The sequence below is a fragment of the Micrasema longulum genome, unplaced genomic scaffold (genome assembly GCF_059751315.1).
Source record: "Micrasema longulum isolate JH-2025_06_02 unplaced genomic scaffold, ASM5975131v1 h1tg000732l, whole genome shotgun sequence".
Taxonomy (NCBI): domain Eukaryota; kingdom Metazoa; phylum Arthropoda; class Insecta; order Trichoptera; family Brachycentridae; genus Micrasema; species Micrasema longulum.
This window is the reverse complement of record NW_028277927.1, coordinates 384,154-403,357: the sequence shown is the minus strand read 5'-3', so window position 1 is coordinate 403,357 and position 19,204 is coordinate 384,154.

Sequence of the window (19,204 nt, the reverse complement as noted above, 5' to 3'; positions counted from 1 at the left end):
TTTTTTAAATTTCTTAATGAACTTAAATTTATAAATGGCTTTTCAAAATTTAAGCAGGAGTAACAAACGTAATTTTTTAAAACCACATTTTTTCCCATTACATCATAAACTTTTTGAACAATGTGGTTTAAAACTTTTTATATTTACAACTGACACAGAACGTAGTGAAACTAGTAAAAAAGTTTTTTTTAAACATCACCATTGTAAAATTGCCATTTTTGATGCACTAATTTTGTGATTTTCCATTTAAAAAGTTGAATATAATCTGTAAGCGTTAAATTATATAGATTTATTATTTATGCACTATATTTATAATTGTATACTGCCGTATTCAATACAGGAGCTGGTTATTTATTGAAATTATATTTGGTTCATTTTTTTTAAAAACATTTTTTGTTTTATAAACACGTATGATTTTTCATTTGAATAAACAACAGTACCTCACTGTACAATACGTAATAAATAGAAAGCCCAACTTAATTTCTATTTCCGCTTTATTTAAGTTCAGTTTATTTGCAACCCCATGCGCATCCAATTGCTGTCTATTTTATTACTCGGTTTGAATTTTTATTCGCATTTCTCGGATTTTAGAGCTAGAACCTACCATGGAACGTCGGAATAAGGGTTGAAATCTTTCCGATGGCGGGATATTTAAGATATTGTGAAACATGGCTCGGTTTCGCGTCCTCTTTACTACTCATTTAAAGTAATTTATCGGGGATCTGGGCGAGGAAAGGCGAAACCCAATCTGCATAATGCCAGGGGTTGGGCGCCCTCGGCGGGGATGTTCTAACCCCCGAAATGGCGGGTCCACACTCCCAAACACATGCTTCTCACTATCACCACTACCTACACACTTACACAGTCTATAGTACACACTCAACAAGCTAGTATAATACTAGTCCCCGCTGGGATATTTGCTAACGTGATGTTCTGAGTTTATATATTAAATCTACCTTTCCATATGAGGTTTAGATATTACATAAATTCATAATTTTAAACCTCGTGTATATAAATATATTAAAAGACCTCCAATCATATTTTTTTGCCCTTTATTAAAATAATATTTTTTACACAACACCGGTGAAATATTACAATACCATTATTTTTTTATTTTTTTTTATAACATAAAAAAAGTATTAATTAATACAAATAATCTTTTTTTCGTTCGCTTCTTAGTGTAATGGTCTAAATTTTTGCTTAGCTTGCAAAAAGTCTCCGGCTTGATTCCCGATATGGCCAATATGAAATATTAATTTAAACAGGTGTTTCACTAGAATATATCATAGTCTCAGAACTGGCATGTAAAGCGTAAGACTGATCATCTTACCTACATTCAACAAAAAAATATTTGGAAACGCCGCATAATATTATATTATTATAATCGTTAACGGCTTAACATTTAATTTTCTGTCTGAAATAAACACTGTAATTCAATATTGTTACTAAATTATATAAGTGTTTTTAAAAGTATTTTCATACATTTCCATTGATACTGTAAGGGTGTATAAGCGAGAATTAATTCATTAATATAAGTCGTGCTTGATAATTTATTTTGATTCATTGTAGATTTACGTAGCACAAAAATCCATTTCAAAATATTTGATCTGCAATGTTATTTTATTAATAGCGGATCAGTAAATAGCATAAATATCTTCTTGGGGTAATAAATTATAAAATGCATTAAAGTATCTTATCCAACATCCCCTCATTTCAAACATCTATGCATATTACGGAGCCGCGGGTAGTTCACGCATGACGCGTGTTTGTGTCAGAACTCGTGCGCTGGTACCAAGGTTGCATGAAGCACGAGGAGGTAGTCAGGATATGTATCCGGATAATATTGGCAAATGGAAATTACGCGGGTAGCCGATTCCCCTTTGCAAGTGAGATGAAATGAATAACAGTGTATCTGGCGCTTTAATAATCCTGAAATTGCAAAATTTATCCAAAGCATTGTTTATCATAATTTAAAGCTGTGTTTTATTTTCAATTACTCGGATTTTTAAGGATTTTTTTATCTCCAAATTCATCAAAAAAATGTGTTCAGTAAAATTGTACAAGATTATAAAGCTATTTACACATTTTTTTTAAGCTGCATAGATGCATAATAGAAAGAACATTAACCATCAAAAATATTATCAACATTGTCTTTTACGCTTTTATATAATTACAATCCACGTGAATATTTTTTAAACTTATTGATCGTATTGTAAATATAAGAAAAAAAACACTTGGTTATGCACGATTAAAAAAATGCTAAAAATGAGTTAAGTTCTGGTTTCGATACAATACTACAATATTTTTATGTGCTGAAAACGTCCAAGCTCCAAGTGCTATACTTTTTTGTCAATTAAATAAATAAGAAAAAGAGCCGCAGAAAACAGTCAAACCACTTGGACGTTTTCAAAGCAAATATAACAGTGATAGCCGTGATGTGGGCTATTTTTTTTTTAATTGGCAAAAAAAGTATAGCACTTGGAGTTCGGACGTTTTCAGCAGATAAAAATATCGTAGTATACCATCGAAATCGGCATTATTTCTTTTTAGTATTTTGAGGGTTGGGCGCTTTCTGTATAACTACGTCCATAGTATAAGTTGCAATAAAATAAGATTTATATAACTTTGTAAAGATTTATTTGATTTGTTCCTCAAAATTTATAAAACATATGTTCGTCCACTCCTGGAGTATGCCTACCAAATCTATAGTCTCTATTTAAAAAAAACATGGAGTTGTTGGAGAAAGTGCAGAGAAGAGCAACCAAAATGGTAGTTACTCTAAGAAATAAATCATACAAGGACCGCTTAGGGGAGCTCGGGTTAAGTTCACTGGAAGAGCGAAGGCAGCGTGGTGACTTGATTGAAACGTTCAAATTCTTAACCGAGCAATATTATGTACCAGAGTTGAAATCAATGTTCACTATGAATAAAAACCGCCATATCAGAGGCCATTCGTTGACACTAAACATTACCTCCTTCTCATCCAACCCTAGGAAAAAAATTCTAACAAACCGAGTTGTGGAGAAATGAAATAGCCTTCATGGGAAAGAATTTGGTGCTAGTTCAGTTAGTGTATTCAAAAACCACCTAGATGTACACATTTATTTATTTATTTATTTATTTATTAACGGACATTGTCCATGTTTGCAATTTATAAGGTTTAAATATTACAATAAAAGAGTAGTTTAAAACATTTAAAGAAAAAAGAAAGAAGCATTGACAAACATAAGGGACATCGAGACAAGATTTGGACTATTTATTTAGTGCTCGTTTAAATCGTTGTAAACTTAACCAAAAAAGTCCAGATCCTGTCTTGAGTTAACAATATGACAAAGGCGGGTCATTGGAGAATTTAGGCCATAGTTTGTTCTATGCTGATCGATGAACAGTACTTCATTGTTTCTCAATCTACGAGTCGGAATATTGAATTTTACTTGTCCCAGTAATGATGGAACATCGATTATACCATTTAGTATGCCGAACATATATATGGAGTCAATATTAGTTCTACGTTTTTGTAGACTAGAAATATTTAACATCGACTCTATTTCAGCATACGAATAATTATCTCTCTCTAGTCCAAGCATCGACGCTATTTTTCGAAGCTTGCGATGTTGGAATGATTCAATGTGATTTATGCGATTGACATAGAATGGAGACCAGTACACATACACCAGTACACCAGTACACATCAATTTATAATGTTAAATAACCATGTACATTTGACATAAGGGCACCAGTTTAGTCATAATAACAACTAATTATTTATGTCCAACTCGTAGTCTAATAATAAACGCGTTTCCCTACCATGCAATAGATCCGGTTTGATTTCCGACATGGTCAACATATTTAATTATAAGTGTTTTTTTAATGCAATATTTCATAGTCCCTGGACTGACACGCAAAGCGTAAGACTGATCATCTTTCCTTCGTTCAACAAAAATAATCAAGATACGCCGCAGTTTGCGTGCCAATGCAGTTCCATATGTAACATTAGGTGCGGAAAAGGAATCATGAATAATAATACAAACAAATATTATTTGGGTATAAAAAAATGAAACCAAAAAAAATTTTAATCTAAAAAAAGTGTGCTTTAATTTGAAATAGTTTTGTAGACGAACCGTAAATATATATTTTCTAATATTTTTTACAGAACTTAGCTTGTGTTTTGAAATATGTTAACTGTGTTCCGTTGAATATATTTTGTGTAAAATCACTACTTGTAATAAATTAAATATGCCAAATAGATACATATCACTATTTTTTAATAAACTGAGTTTTTCAACTGCTATTTCTTGGTGGAACTGCATTGTTATTGTAATATTAAAAATACGTTTATAGTTTTATTAAACTATTATTTACAATTTTTACCAGTGACCGGGTTTCGTCGTGTTTCAGTGACTGATATTGTCAGACTGGTGGAAGACTAAACAAACTTCTATGTTATTTACAAGTGCGAGCAGGAGTGGTTAATTAGTATTTTATCTAAATATGGGAATATTTTTAAAAAAATTATAGAATTTAAAACTTAATTGGTTGTAGTGATTTTATGTTACGTAAATTTGTAGTTTAATGTTTGTTGTTTTTTTTTTAAACATGTAATGGTTTCAATTTATAATTTAAACTATACGAGAGTTTTCAGTTCCTATGCAGCCGCCTCTTCAGAGATGTATGAGAACAACATTTGCGGAGAATTTCCATAAAAGCTTGACTTTGCATAGCGGATATTGAAGGAATAATGGAAATAGAAGCTCCCCCTTCATCACGTCAATGACAAGATAATAGGCTTTTATCCTAATTATTGGCAAGCAATCAATTTTGCATTATTTTATGCGCATAAATAATAAGTAGAAGTTTAACTAATTTAAAATAAATGACTCAAGAGAACTTTTCCAGAAAAGTGTTATTTTATTATAGAAATATTAAGCATTTTTTTTTCTATATTTAAAATTAACCTATTGAAAATGTATAAGATATGTATTTTTACTAATTCTAAAATCACATTGGCTACGTTTTCCACGGAGGGTGGAAAACTCTTTTAGCTTATTTATTTACGGACTCGTTAAGTCCACTTAATAATGGTAAATACATTTATTTATAACACATACAGGTCCAATCAAAATAAAATACCACAAAAGAAAATAAAAGTTTGGACAAAAAATCTTAACAATCACTACCTCAAGACAAGATCTGGCCTGTCTAAGAGATCTAGAAAAACTTAAACTAAACAATCTAGATCTTGTCTCGAGTTTATAATGCGACAAAATCAGGAAATTGGTGCATTCAACTCGTAGTTTGTACTGTACTTAAGTCACTGCACAATTCTGCTCAAGAATATCTAAGGGAACTATGCATTCCAAATAAACTAGCTGACAGACGTCTTACATTCAGATCAGCTATATTTACGGTAAAAGGAAACGTTATAATGCTTCTACGCAAACAGATCACTAAATTCGGTGAACGCGCATTTGCGGTTGTAGGCCCTATGACATATAATGCTTTCCCAGCATAGGTGCAAAACTGTGAGAGTGAAGTGATGTTTTGGAAAAACTGAAAACTCACTTGTTCTCTAAATCATTTGAATAAATCCATTGCATGTGATAACAAAGTAAATTGATTTACTGTAAAAATTTGAAAAAGTAAAATGATTTTTTTTATTTATAAATTCACTCTGTAAAGAGCCCTTGAGGCCTTAAGGTGTTATTTTATTTATTTATTTATTTTTATTTTCTTTTATTCAGTTATATTACGAAAATAGCGCTATGAAAGTTATCCATAATAATAATGATAATGTTAAAATACAAAATACAGTTGCATCAAAATAAAATAATATTTGGTTGTGGTCTCGTGGTTATGTTGTGGTTTAATGGAACAAATGTAAGAGTTACGAATCAGAATATCACACACTCGATTCCCATTTTTTGGCCTAAATTATTTATGACTTTTACAACATGGTTTGAATGGTAAACAATGTGGATTTGAACAATTTGAATGGTAAACAATATAAATTCGAATTTTTTGAACTATTAAAAGAAATATCATTGAAGCATAAAAATGCATATTAAAAAAAATGGTTGTCAGTTGCTTGTCCATAAAAAAACGGTGTGATGGCAAAATTATTTTTTGTTTGTAATTTATCTTGAGAAATCGTGCGTACCTTACAAGGTATATCATCGTCGTTCCTCATTTCGCACTTATTGGTGCATAGGTCACTGTATAATGTTAAAATTATTTTGTGTCACTGTGTCGAGATTCAAAACCGAAATTTCCCGCATGGTAGCAAAATCTTACAAATTTATAACGAAGAAGAAGTTACGATTCAATGGCTAGTGTCAACGACTCACGGATCAAAAGTTCGAGATTCAAACCCCACTCTAACAAATATTAACTGTCATAAACATTAAAATATTTGGATCATTCATAAGAACCCCTATTCAAATTTTATTAAAAGCAAATACATGTATATGGATTGTATTTAAATTATGATTTGCTTTAAGTAAAATATCACTGATAATAAAAAAACAGTGTATGGTTTACAAAATGGATAAAATAAAAAGTTGATTTGCCACTGCCTATGGTTGCATAATCTGCGAAGCATGTAATGTTTTATAGCATGTAATGTTTTATACCTTATCTTCCTTAGTCCTGAATTAAATACTTCCTTCATTTTTATATATATTTATTTTGTCTTTTAAAGAAATGTTTTTTGCTTATACAATGTTCTGATTATAAAGATATTAAACTTGCTTTGTTTCTGTGTAGTTCTAAATATCTGATTTAAAAAAAAAGGTACATTATTTAAGTAAGGAATTGAGTTGTAGTAACTCCAGGGAATGTTATTCAGATGTATTATACTTTGTAAAATATTTTGTATTATAATATGATTTAAAAGAAAAAAAAAAATTTACAAAACGATCAGTGGATTTGAATGTTTAATAAGCGAATGTTAATGCAGTCCTGTCAGTGTACTATATAAACGTACAATTTTTGCTTATGTTAGAACGTAGATTTGAATGTTTTCATATTAATGAAAACGTTTTGTAATACAAAGTTTATTAAATAATTGAATGGCATTATCTCTGAACATTTTTTTTTTATGTTAGTTTATTTATTTATTCTCAGTTCACAAACAGTACAAGATATCACAATATGAATACAATTTATAAAATGAAAAATAATAACACTAAACATCTTTCACCAATTATATGTGAACATCAACAGTCACAAAAGAAAAATTAAAAATTGTATGTAGACCAAAATTTTGTTTTCATTATTTGTCATTCAAGCAGTTTATTAGAACTTGTATGAGATTAATTTTAATAAAATTCCATTTAAAACAGATGCAATTTCCACAATCGAATACAACTTTACAAGACTATTAATAAAGTCTCGTAGTAGTAATAATACATATGCTTTCGCTGTAGTGATCGCCTACGTCCGGGGGACCCGGCAAGGCACTAGAAGAAGAAGTAGTAATAAGCCTTTTCAAATGCATATCAATAATCATAGCTAGTTACTTATTTTTTACCTTGCGTATTAATCTCTGAACTCGAATAGTTATTTTGATAGTTATTAACCTACCTACTCATATATCGCAGCGATAATTTTACTGTAGTTTGGTTTTTCTACCGGTAGATGTCTCTAAGCATTTTGCGTTTTATCGATTCACTTTCACTGTCGATAGATCGCCTGCGCCTTGGGTTAGCGCTCTGCAACCGGCCTCACATCCTGTACCCCTGGTAGCGCTCACTTTGCGTGGAGGCGCAACCATTGTTGGACCAACTTGGTAAAAAAGATTAAAAATCATTCGCGCTGAATTTGATTTATATCCGATTCCATTCGATTTAGTGCCACGCTCCCGGGGGGCTGCGATTTTATCTCGACGCATAATATACATGTTTTATTTTGCAATTTTCCGTGTGGCGGTGTCAAGTAGCGCGGGAGATTTAGCTTTTGTCAAATGTGAAAAATGATTTCCCGCCCAATCCATGCCTCTGGAAACGCGACACGTTCTAAATTAGAAAACGGAGACGAGATTGACTGTAAACATTCTGCATAAGACATCACGTAAATCTGGCGTAATATTTTGACGTTAAAATAAATATGATTTTATCAAGACTACCGTGAAGTGAAAAATTGTGACCAATTTTATAAATATTATTTTTAATGAATCATACGAATAGTGAATCAAAATACTTCATTTTTCTAAAAAAAAAATAAAGTGCCTTCCTGAAATTTAAACAATGCTGTTTTTTTTTTTTGCATTTAAAACAGCTTAATTTAGGTTTTGATATTAAGCATGTCGTTATGATTTTGTAATTATTTTTAAAACACTAATGCTTAATTTTTTATTTTTTTTAATTCTCTTGTAATTCTCAATCAATACCAACGAATCGGATTGTAACTAGTGTTTTGGACTCACGGTTCAAAGGTCCGTGGTCGGATCCCACTCTGCCCTAAATTGATTCCCTTTTTCTAATGGTGAATTATTTACAACTCGTTGAAAATGGCCCTAAAATTAAATATTTCTGTAAATCATTCTTTATTTATTAAAATTTAAAAAATGAACTTAAGAGTGAAATTTTCGAGCAAAAAAAAATTTAAGACCTGTTTTTTGTTAATTTTTTTATTTTGATGTTTGATGATTTAACAAGCTGATTTTCATTTGTGTATTTTTTTTTCCAAACCGAATTCATTAATTTCGCAAAAAAGCAATCATATGAAAAACTGATACGCTTGCCGACAATGAAATTTAATGAACGTATTCATTTTGGTGTGATTCGAGTATCTAATCTAAATTAATCACAGCAAAGCGCTTGTATCATCCGCTGGTTGAAATTAAATGCCGTTTTTATAGTCTAAAGGGGTCCGTTCGTTTTTTGTGATTAAGTTCGGATTTATCACTCGGTGAAGAGTGACAGTTATGGCGCCGATAAATCGCCGAATTGTTCATCAGCAGTCACCAACGGTGGCTCTTTTATTATCCTCATCAAATGCACAACACAAAGGTCTGTCGTCCTAATTCAAATAAAACACGTTACAAGCAAAGTCATTTACTCCTCGAAAGCTTTTATGTGCGCTTTACGAGTAAGCTTATCAACTTTTTTTCAGTTTGTCACCGGACATCAAGTAGTTAAATCTTCATTTTTGATTTGAGTATTAAGACTGCTATTTTTTTTATTTATACTTTAAATATGCATTTAGGGGTAAAAGATTTGATTGATATTAACTGACTGAGTGTTTTTTTGTTTTCTTAACAAGTATTTTTTTTTTTTTAATTTGTGTTTTATTTTATTGAGAAAACATACAGGAAAATTAAATGGTTTTATTTACTATATACTACACAATTAGATTTAACTCTAATGGACCAGTGAAGTTTCCATTTTATATAATCATTATATCTAATTTTAATTCTATGATCTAAAGTTATGTGAGCGCTTTATGATTGGTTTGGTATTGAGTAGAAATAAAGACATATTTTTAGAGGAGTGGGTTTGAAATGATTTATTTAAATGAATTATTACTAAGACTTCTAAATTAATTGGATGTTTATTTTATAAAACTATTCAAAATAATTTTTAATCACGAACTAAAAGAAATTCAATGTATGTCATTAAAAAAATGAGTGACAAGGGCATTTTCATTTGAATATTTTTTTTTATAATTTCACTAAAATTACTGTGTTTTTGAAAATCTTAAAAGTGTAATTATTAAAACTTAAAAACATCATTTTACTGCATGAGTAAAGAGAAAAAAAACTTTTTTACTTTAAAAGAAAACATATTTATATGGAAAAAAAAAACTTTAAAGTTAATACGTTTACTTAAGTTCAATGTTGTGGTTTATTGGTTGGTTTGATTTTTATTTTAAATAATGAAAATAAGATCTAAAAAATAAATATGATTGGAAACATTAGAAATGTGATTGGTTTCCAAGTATTAAATTAAATTTCGGAGTTGAATGTGTAAATTTTACCTTTTATCTAAAACTGGATGACTGCTGCAAAAAAATGAATAATTATTCTCATATCTACTTCACTTTCCGCATCGCGTTCCGTGTTTATTTGTGTGCGATTTTTCCACATTTCGATATGGCAATATCAAATGATTTACTGCGGATTTGGGGCGCAATCAGGACGCCAGAGGACGAAATGAAAACGTTACTGGAACATATCTCTCTAAAAAGATTTAATGCTGATACTAACCACAAAAACAAAAAGATTAATCTGACATATTGGGCTTTGAAATCATTTTTCCCCTTTAGTACCTATTTTTACAATGATTTATTTCTAAATTGAAATGTGTTAAAATACCAATAACACTTTGAGTGTTTACATAAATACATTTTTTTTTTGTTCTAATAATAATAAAAAATAGTATATTCATAAATTATTTAACACAAAGTAAAGGTGTGCTTTAATTTGCGGTTTCAATTTTGAAATCGATTTTTCTTCATTTACATTTTTTTTCTAAATTTTGTTTTATGTAATTTAATTTTTTGTTAGATCAAATAATAGTTATGCGTCCCCTTATATTGTATTACGTCACAAAGCAACGGAGGGTTTTTAGTTTTATGGAATTTTAAATGTTGTTCTTTTAAATGACATTATACATAAAATACCTAATGTGAAATTAATAAAAAAATATATCTTACAATAAAAAATGGCTTAACCCTTAGAGAGTCTATCAAGAAAAACAAATATTACAACCAAGATGAATAATAATTTTTGAAGTAAAATATTGAAATCAAGAAGACTCGTGAGATCGTGACCATTATCTGGTTATAAAACACTGTGTAAAGTAATAACTTACGCCAGTCAATGACAAAACAATGTTAATTGTTAAACCGAAGACCAAAATTCTTAGATTGTCACGGGCGTTCAGATGCACAGTAATTTTTTTTGGACTATTATGCCGTGTGTCGTTCGCACTTTTTACGTCTATCATCGGGGTTGATGTCAACGTCAACATCAACTCTTACGCTGTAATCCGATCCAAAACGTCGGTAAAGTGTACGAACGACACACGGCATAACAACCCATAAAAACTTATTTTTTTCGCCCACGACTATTTAGAAAAAAAAAAAAAAAAATTAAAATAATCGTTCATAAGCGAAATTGTTTTTTTTTTTTTTTTTTTTTAAATCTTAAATTAGGGCACACATATCATACATATTGTTATGTGTGTTCTAATAATAACATTGCAAATATATTTAAATTATAAATTGTTTATCACAAATGTCTTGACCATTATTTTGAATTTTGATATGTTTTTTTCTTCATAAATATTTTTTTTCCATTTCGTAATACTTTTTAATTGCTTTAAATAAAATTGAATTTTGTGACTTTGCCTTTTTCCTAAATGGAAGTCTAATTTGGTTCTTTTCTCTAGTATTGTGATCGTGTTCATGCTGGTTCCGATCAATTTTTTTCCAAAATTCTGTTTTTTTATTAGAGTTTATAAATTTATGAACAAATATCATTGTATTGTAAAATATTCTTTGTTTATATGTTAATAATTTCATTTCATTTACCATCGACTTTACCCTCGTATATCTGTTTTTTTTCAAAATGATTCTAAAGGCTTTATTTTGTAATACAGTTAGTTTATCTATGTTTTTTTTGTTTGATAAAAATAAAATGCTACTACAGTAGTTAACGTGTGGTTCAATAATTGCTTAATTAATAAAAAAAATGTTAGTGAAAATCATAAAAAAATGAATTTTTGAAAAAATAGAAAATTATTAAAAAAAACTCTTGATGGGCTACCTAACTACAACATTAGTTTGCCAATGTTCGAACAGCATGTCCAAAACGAATATCTTCCTCATTTTTTTACGGCTGACTATAATAGATCACGTATTATTAAAAGGCTTTCATCTCGAAATTGAGACACATTCTTTTTGCGAAACATCCCTATCTAGACTTTAATAAATTTTACATCTACGAAGCGTGGATAAAATGTGTTCAATTTATTGGAGCCATTTTCGTACGTCGCGGCCCGTTGTTCCTAAAATATGGCGCATGCAATCTGCTTTAAAGTGGTTGGTTAGATGATGTTATGATTCTATACAATATGTATCCAAGGACAAACTGCCTTCCTATGCCTGCATGCTCCCGTCATATTTACAGGTATTATTTCAATTAAACGTAAAGAAAATATAAAACTTATCCATGTTTTTGGTTTTCAACAAGGTGAAACTTTGACCTCGACCTCGTGGCGTAGTAGTAAGCGCATTTTCCTGTCGTGCAATAGGTCTCGGATTCAATTCCCGACATGGTTGATATGAAATGTTTATTTTAAAACGGTGTTTAAACACTAGAATATTTCATAGTCCCTGGACTGACACCTGAATAGTAAGACTGATCATTTTTCCTTTATGTTACAAAAATGATCAAGATATGCTACGATCGGTGTACCAATGTAATGCCCTATGCACCACTAGGTGTGAAAAAGGAATAATGATAATGATGATGAAATATTGATTTATCTAGTAAAAATAGTACAAATTTTAAATTTAGAATTCCGAAAACACGAAATACTGAGAAAGACATTTAATTGCCAAATTGAACATATGCTTGAAGATGGTTATTCAAGTAGTATGTCTTTTTTATTTGAACCAATCAGCAGGTTATAAGATAAGCCCTTCTGGATTGGTATGTAAACAAGTATTGAAAATATTTATTGTGTATACAGACAATTGGTAGAATTCCATATTAAATTTAGTTATGTATCAAAAATAAAACACCTTTATTGGATTTTACAAGAGGGTATATTGTGACGCGTTTCGTCTTGTAAGTACATTTTCAAACTAGGGCTTGAATAGCATGTTTGAAAATGTCCTAACAAAACAAAACGCGTCACAATAATACTCTGGTATATTTAAAAAAAATTAAGCATAATTAAAATCCAATGAACATGTTTTATTTTGGATACATTACCATCAATATTGATTAGTTAATTAAATTAAGATGTAAAAAAGTATGATCAAAAGAAAAGTTACCAAGTACTGTAAACAACATAATATAAGAAAAAAATAAACAAAAAAATAATTATTGTAACGGCGTGACAAGAAACAAGACATTATCGCCCTGTTGGTATGTTTCATCTCTCGAAAAGTGAATCAACAATTTATTTTTTTAAATATCTCTCTTTGCTGTAGGAAAACATCAACCAAGCTGTCTTTGAACACTTCTTTGTAAAGCCTTAGCATTCCTAGCATTGGTAAAAAGAATCCAGAGTTGATTCTGTAATTTCTCACAGAAAATAAAGGGTTTGTACGAGTGGGGTGGCAAGATTTGGAACATTGATGTTGATTTGAGATAAACGGATAAAATTTTATAATATTTTTTAAAATTAGCGAACATTTATGAGATAGTGGTATAAATATGTAGAGAAAGCTAGGTATGTACAAAAAACAAAGTAAGGTTTTATCCCTTTTACCCAGCCCTACGGAAAAAAGAACGCTCTCACACTAAACTATTTTCTTAATCCGCTCGGACGCAGAGATCGTGTTATTTATAAATTTTATATTTAAATTTATTAATTTGGATTTGCAGTTTCTTGTTTTGTGAGAGTGGAACATACCAAGGTGCGGATTGACCAAATGTTACAATTAAAATTTGTGCCAAATCAATAATTGTTTTAGTTCAATTAATAAATAAAAAAATCCATTATAAAATATAATTTAACATAAATGTTAATTAAAAAATGATTATAAGCAATAAAACACGATGTATAGAAACTTTAAATGATTTGTATTTGAAAAAGGCGGTGACAAGTTGTACGGTGATACAAAGCTATATAAACCGCAGTAAAGTTGTTTAAGCGAGATCTCATCTCAAGCCACCTATGGCAGGCGCTATACGCTACACACCGCGCCGTAAAAGGCCATAAACCCAACATGTGTGCACTTTAAATTAAGTACGTGTTACTGCCTTGTAACTGCAGATTTAAGTCGGCAAAATCTCACTTGGCTGTATATTAACTTTACCGACGGCGAATTGCGAATTGGAAACATAATCCGTCATCTTGCGAAGAATGCTTCGCGCATTCTTTATTCCGATGTATTGTCTGCGCATCATATGCATACAGGGGACTTCAGATAGTTGACACCTAATCTTAAAAGGATTTGTGAAGCATAAAAGTCAAAGCCCTTCAATTTAAATACATTGAAGATTAACCAATACTGAACAATTTAACAATAAGTCGATGCGTCCCTATGTAAGTGTCCATTGTTCAATATAGTACATATCAGGTTTGATAAAAAAACACAAAAAATATTTGAATTCGAAATTTTAATACGTAATAGTTTAACATCCTATACTTTTCCTTGATTGATACACGTGTTTTTAATAAATATGTCAATTTTTCGACATTTAAGATGCGATTTGGCGATAGTAGGATTTTAACAGATGCACAAAAAACTATAATAAAAAGACGGGTTTTAGTGTGATTGGTTGCATTTAAAAATGATTCCATGACGAAAATGACAAACACCCGCTCACGCCTTGCGGCTTGTTCGTGTCTTTTTTCTGTGTCCAAAGATGACGCTTAAAATCTTCTTGGGTTATTTCTTATCCTTGGACTTCGCAGTTTTTATCAAATCATGGTGCTACTGCGGATATTTTAATCAGTCTTCTGAACTCACCCTGTGGTCTTATCTCTTTCTTCCTCTTTATGATTAATGAATGGAGCTTCTCGCCACTATCCATGACCCTGTTATAGATATAAAGATCTGGTGGCTTTCAAAAATAATTCGAGGTTTCAAAAGTTTTGTTATCATTTCCAGTCCAATCAGTTTAATCCCAGTCAGAGTAGAATTCACTTCTCTTTTTTCTCAATCCAATGATGTGCATATTATGTACTTCTAGATTACCTTCTTGCCACCAGATTGCAGAGAGCTCCTTCGAGCAGCTTTTCAATTTATTTATTATTTGAACTTTTGGCCTCTTGCAATAACTTTTGGTTATGTTTTTGCTTTCAGTTACGAGTATATTTGCGTTAACAATTCTTAAAATACACAATTAAAATTAAACATAGTTTTCCTATCCCAGTGGTACATAAAACACAGCATTTGTATTTCATTTACATTTTCGTTACATCAAAAGTAAGACGACATAGACACTGAATAAATATAATCAATAAAATTACTATGATAAATTATTATTATATAAAAATATTATTTATTTTCCTATTATTAACGAGTAGTTTTAATAATATTATATAAAAAAGAAAAAACAAAAGAGTTTGAGATGAATAAGTCACTCAGATACCAACATAATATTGAAATTCCTAAATTCCACTCAAGTCATGGTCAAAATTGCTTTGTCTTCGAAGGTGTAAAAAATTATAATAATCTTTCCAATGAACTAAAAACTATTAAAAATAATTTTATCAATAAATAAATTTAAAGTAAATCCATATAAAATTTTTGAATACGTGTAGAAACTACATTAAATTTTAATTAGTATGAATTGTTGAATGTTTTTTCTTTATATATCCTTTGTTTCTATTTTTTTCTCATGTACTCGTATTTAAAATCATATAAACTCTTATAATAAACAATAAACAACTACAACAGTGTAAGTCACTCTCCAAGCACAAGAGTTTATTTTATTTATTTATTTATTTATTTATTTATTTATTTATTTATTTATTCACACTCTTTATCAAAATACAATTCCATATTCACTTTGCCTAGCTAACAAGGGTACATACCCCGTTCCAAGTTGGTCTCTTTTTTGGAGAGTTACAGTGATAACATTTACTAGATGTGTAAAAGTAGATATGTATGAACTTTAAAAAAACGTGTATCTTTTATGAAATTTAATAATAAAAAAATAATTGTAAAAAAAAACAGTAATAAAAAATATGATTCCTGAGAAAAGGGTTAAAAAGATTTTTTTAAAAACTTTTCGATGGTTTGCTTAAATACATTTATCTATTTTTCACGAGCCTATTCATAACAAATTTATCACCCGGAAACTTAACTGCTATTCTTTTTATATAATATGAATAATATAGGCCATAAAAATCCTGTTGAAAATGATTTCATTATTTTAAGTACCACGTGTTCCGTTTTGTGAATAAATCCCATTGTTTCTTGCAGGAAAACATAATATATGAAAGGATTAGTTATTGCAATAAACGACAAACATCTGCTTTGTTCTCGTGACCTGAAGGCGATGCGATGTTCGAGAATGACTCATTCATAGGAAAATAAATGGGTCAAACTACGACGCATTTCTTCCGCAAGTACCAGGGGGACATAAGTACCAAGATGAACATACCGTTCAATGGTTATCCTACCACGCTGTTCGTCGAAAAGTGGAATCTTTCACAAAAAGGGATCATCATTTGAACAGTATTAAATTTGATTGCAGGAATGTTTCGTTCATTTTTGCTCAGCGCGTTGATATTGTAAAACTCTGTTGTTCCCGTGGAATGGGAAATGGTTAAGCAGGAAGTAAATCACTGAAGCGTCTGGCACACCCTATCGGTACTCTGCCACCCTCTTATGATCCCCTGGTAGTGTTGTACTTCAATTGCGCGCATTTACAGGTTAAATGCGTAGTAGTTGCTGCCATAGTAACAACATATTGGCACTCCGTGCCGCAGGCGTATGCGTAATATATTGCGAGGCTTATTAGGGCCATTGTTGGGTCGATCTCATCTGAAGCCTAGTTTAATTCGTTATGGGACTGTTTGGGTGGAATAAATATATTTATATAATTATCTTGTACTAATTAAACGTTTCATAGTATAACTTGCATTGCAAAAACAGAAATCATAAATAAATAAGCGCTAGTTTGTTTGTTTAAATCTGAAACAAGCCATGTAAAACCATATTACTTTGAAGCCGTTATTTTAAAAACTCAGAACTACTCACCATTATAGGAGATACACTATTAAATATACGTAAAAAATAATTCTAGTGATAAAACTATTAATATGATAAACCACGGAAGTCAAGTTGAACGAAATAGTCGGGAAGCAAGATTTTGTGATTGAGCAATATCCAAAACATGATAACTTTCAATGTAAAATAATAATTGTTTTGACAATAAAAGTACATATGAAAATAACGTATCTAAAACTTCTGATTTTATTTTTATTAAAACAAAGTAGTTTTTATTTCCACTTAAAAAAACATTTTTATGGCGAAAGTAAACTTTTGGGTTTTAATTATGTATAAAATAACTTATGAGAATATTTTTTCTATTTTTAACTTTAAAACGGCAAAAAAGACTCTCTTGTCTATTTAAGGAAAGTAATTCAAAGAAAATATTTTTGAAAATCTGCAAATTATCGTTTTAAAAATCAAAAAGAAAACACCTTTAAACATACCAATATTATGTATCTTTTTGGGTGATACCGTGTATGTTGGATTTGATCCGACGTTAAACACGACGGAAAACAGTTTTCCCTGAAGATGGCTCCTGCAATGGTAGCCGAAACGTCGGATCAAATCCAACATACACGGTATCACCCAAAAAAGATACATAATATTGATAACAGTGACCGTGAAAACCTTCGCACCTATTTAAACATACCCTTCGTATTTTTTATAAAGAAAAAAAATTACTTAATTTTAAAGATTTCACGATTTTTTTTATGGTTTTTGAAATCGTTGTGTACTTTTGAGCTTTTTGCACTTTTTTCACTTAAATTTGAATTTTTAAACAACTTTCATTTGTGTTTTTCTTTTTCCTTCTCTTTTTTATACTTTCATAATTAACGTAACATATAATTGCTTTATAATATGGAAACTTCACTGGTCCATTAGAATTAAGTCTTATTGTGTAAAATATTAAACTTTGTAACTGTACTGTATGTTTCCTGAATAACAGAAAATAATAAAAAATACACAAAATACCCAGGGCATTTAATATGCATTGCAACAATACCAAAAAATTTTGGCCATTTCTGATTTTCTGTGTTATCTTTATCATATATATATATATATAAATATTCACTTAAGTATGTTAAGTATAAGGTATCGCATATTATTATAATATAGCACAATGTAAATACAAATATGTAATAATATATGCATAACTGCATTTTTTGTATTATTTCATAATTAAGAACACTGCTATCTTAAATGTACATATTAATGATTATGTTTTAAAAAAGCATTTGTGCCGTGTACACTTATAAAACAAAATAAAAATGTTCGTTTATAATGCATGAATTTTTTATTACATATAAAATGTCTAAAAGTAAGATAAAATGAACTTTCTAGATTTTGGACAGATTATTTAATAAAAATCTTAGTTATTAATACAAAAATTGTCAGTCATAGATTGTGACACTTCGCGATTGAAATTATGCTAAAAACTCACTTTTTTATTAAAGCAAAAAAAAGAAAACCAGATGGGTTAAATTTTATTATATTTAAACAATTCAAACACAAAGAAGCTGATAAATGCTTAAAAGATTTTCAATAAAAAAGTACTAGTGCCATGGCATGAGAAATTTGCTTTCACCTAAAATTCTCTATGCTTCTTTGAGTATAACGATACTCTTGGCAAATGTGTTCTTACTGAATGGCTATAAATTTATCAGGGGTTAATCGGGAAATCGCTTACTTTGCATCAGGCTCGCGTGAATACAGATTAATTACCTAATTGCTCCCCAATTCATTATCTCATACAGGGGCTTAACAAATAACTTCAAATCCCTTGCAATTTACAGCTTCGCAAATATGCCTTAAATTCGTATTAATTTAATTTTAATCAAATGAAACACAATACAGAAAATATTTTTAAAATGATATACATCGCGGTGTTGGTAAAAATTTGAAATTAACTCCCCAATTAGTTGCTTTGTGCTGTGCTTGTGTTGAAAGTGCAAAAAAATTGTTCATGTTATGTTTTGATAACTTAAATTAAACACATCAGAAAATCAATAAGATCTCCTTTACTGGATAGCGATTTTGATAATCGTAACTTTTTCCAGCTTAAATAAACAAAAAATAAATCATGACCGGCGTAAACAGCCTTACCTTCCATTTAACCAAAATGATCCAGATACACTGCATCTGATACACTAATGCAGTGTCCTATGCACCACTAGATGGAAACAAAGTTTGAACCTTTCACTTACTGGTTTAAATTACGATGCTGACTTACTTAAAATAATGAAAAAAACTTAGCCTTGGTAGAAGTGCACTTGCACACAAAGTCTTATTTTTCAATCAC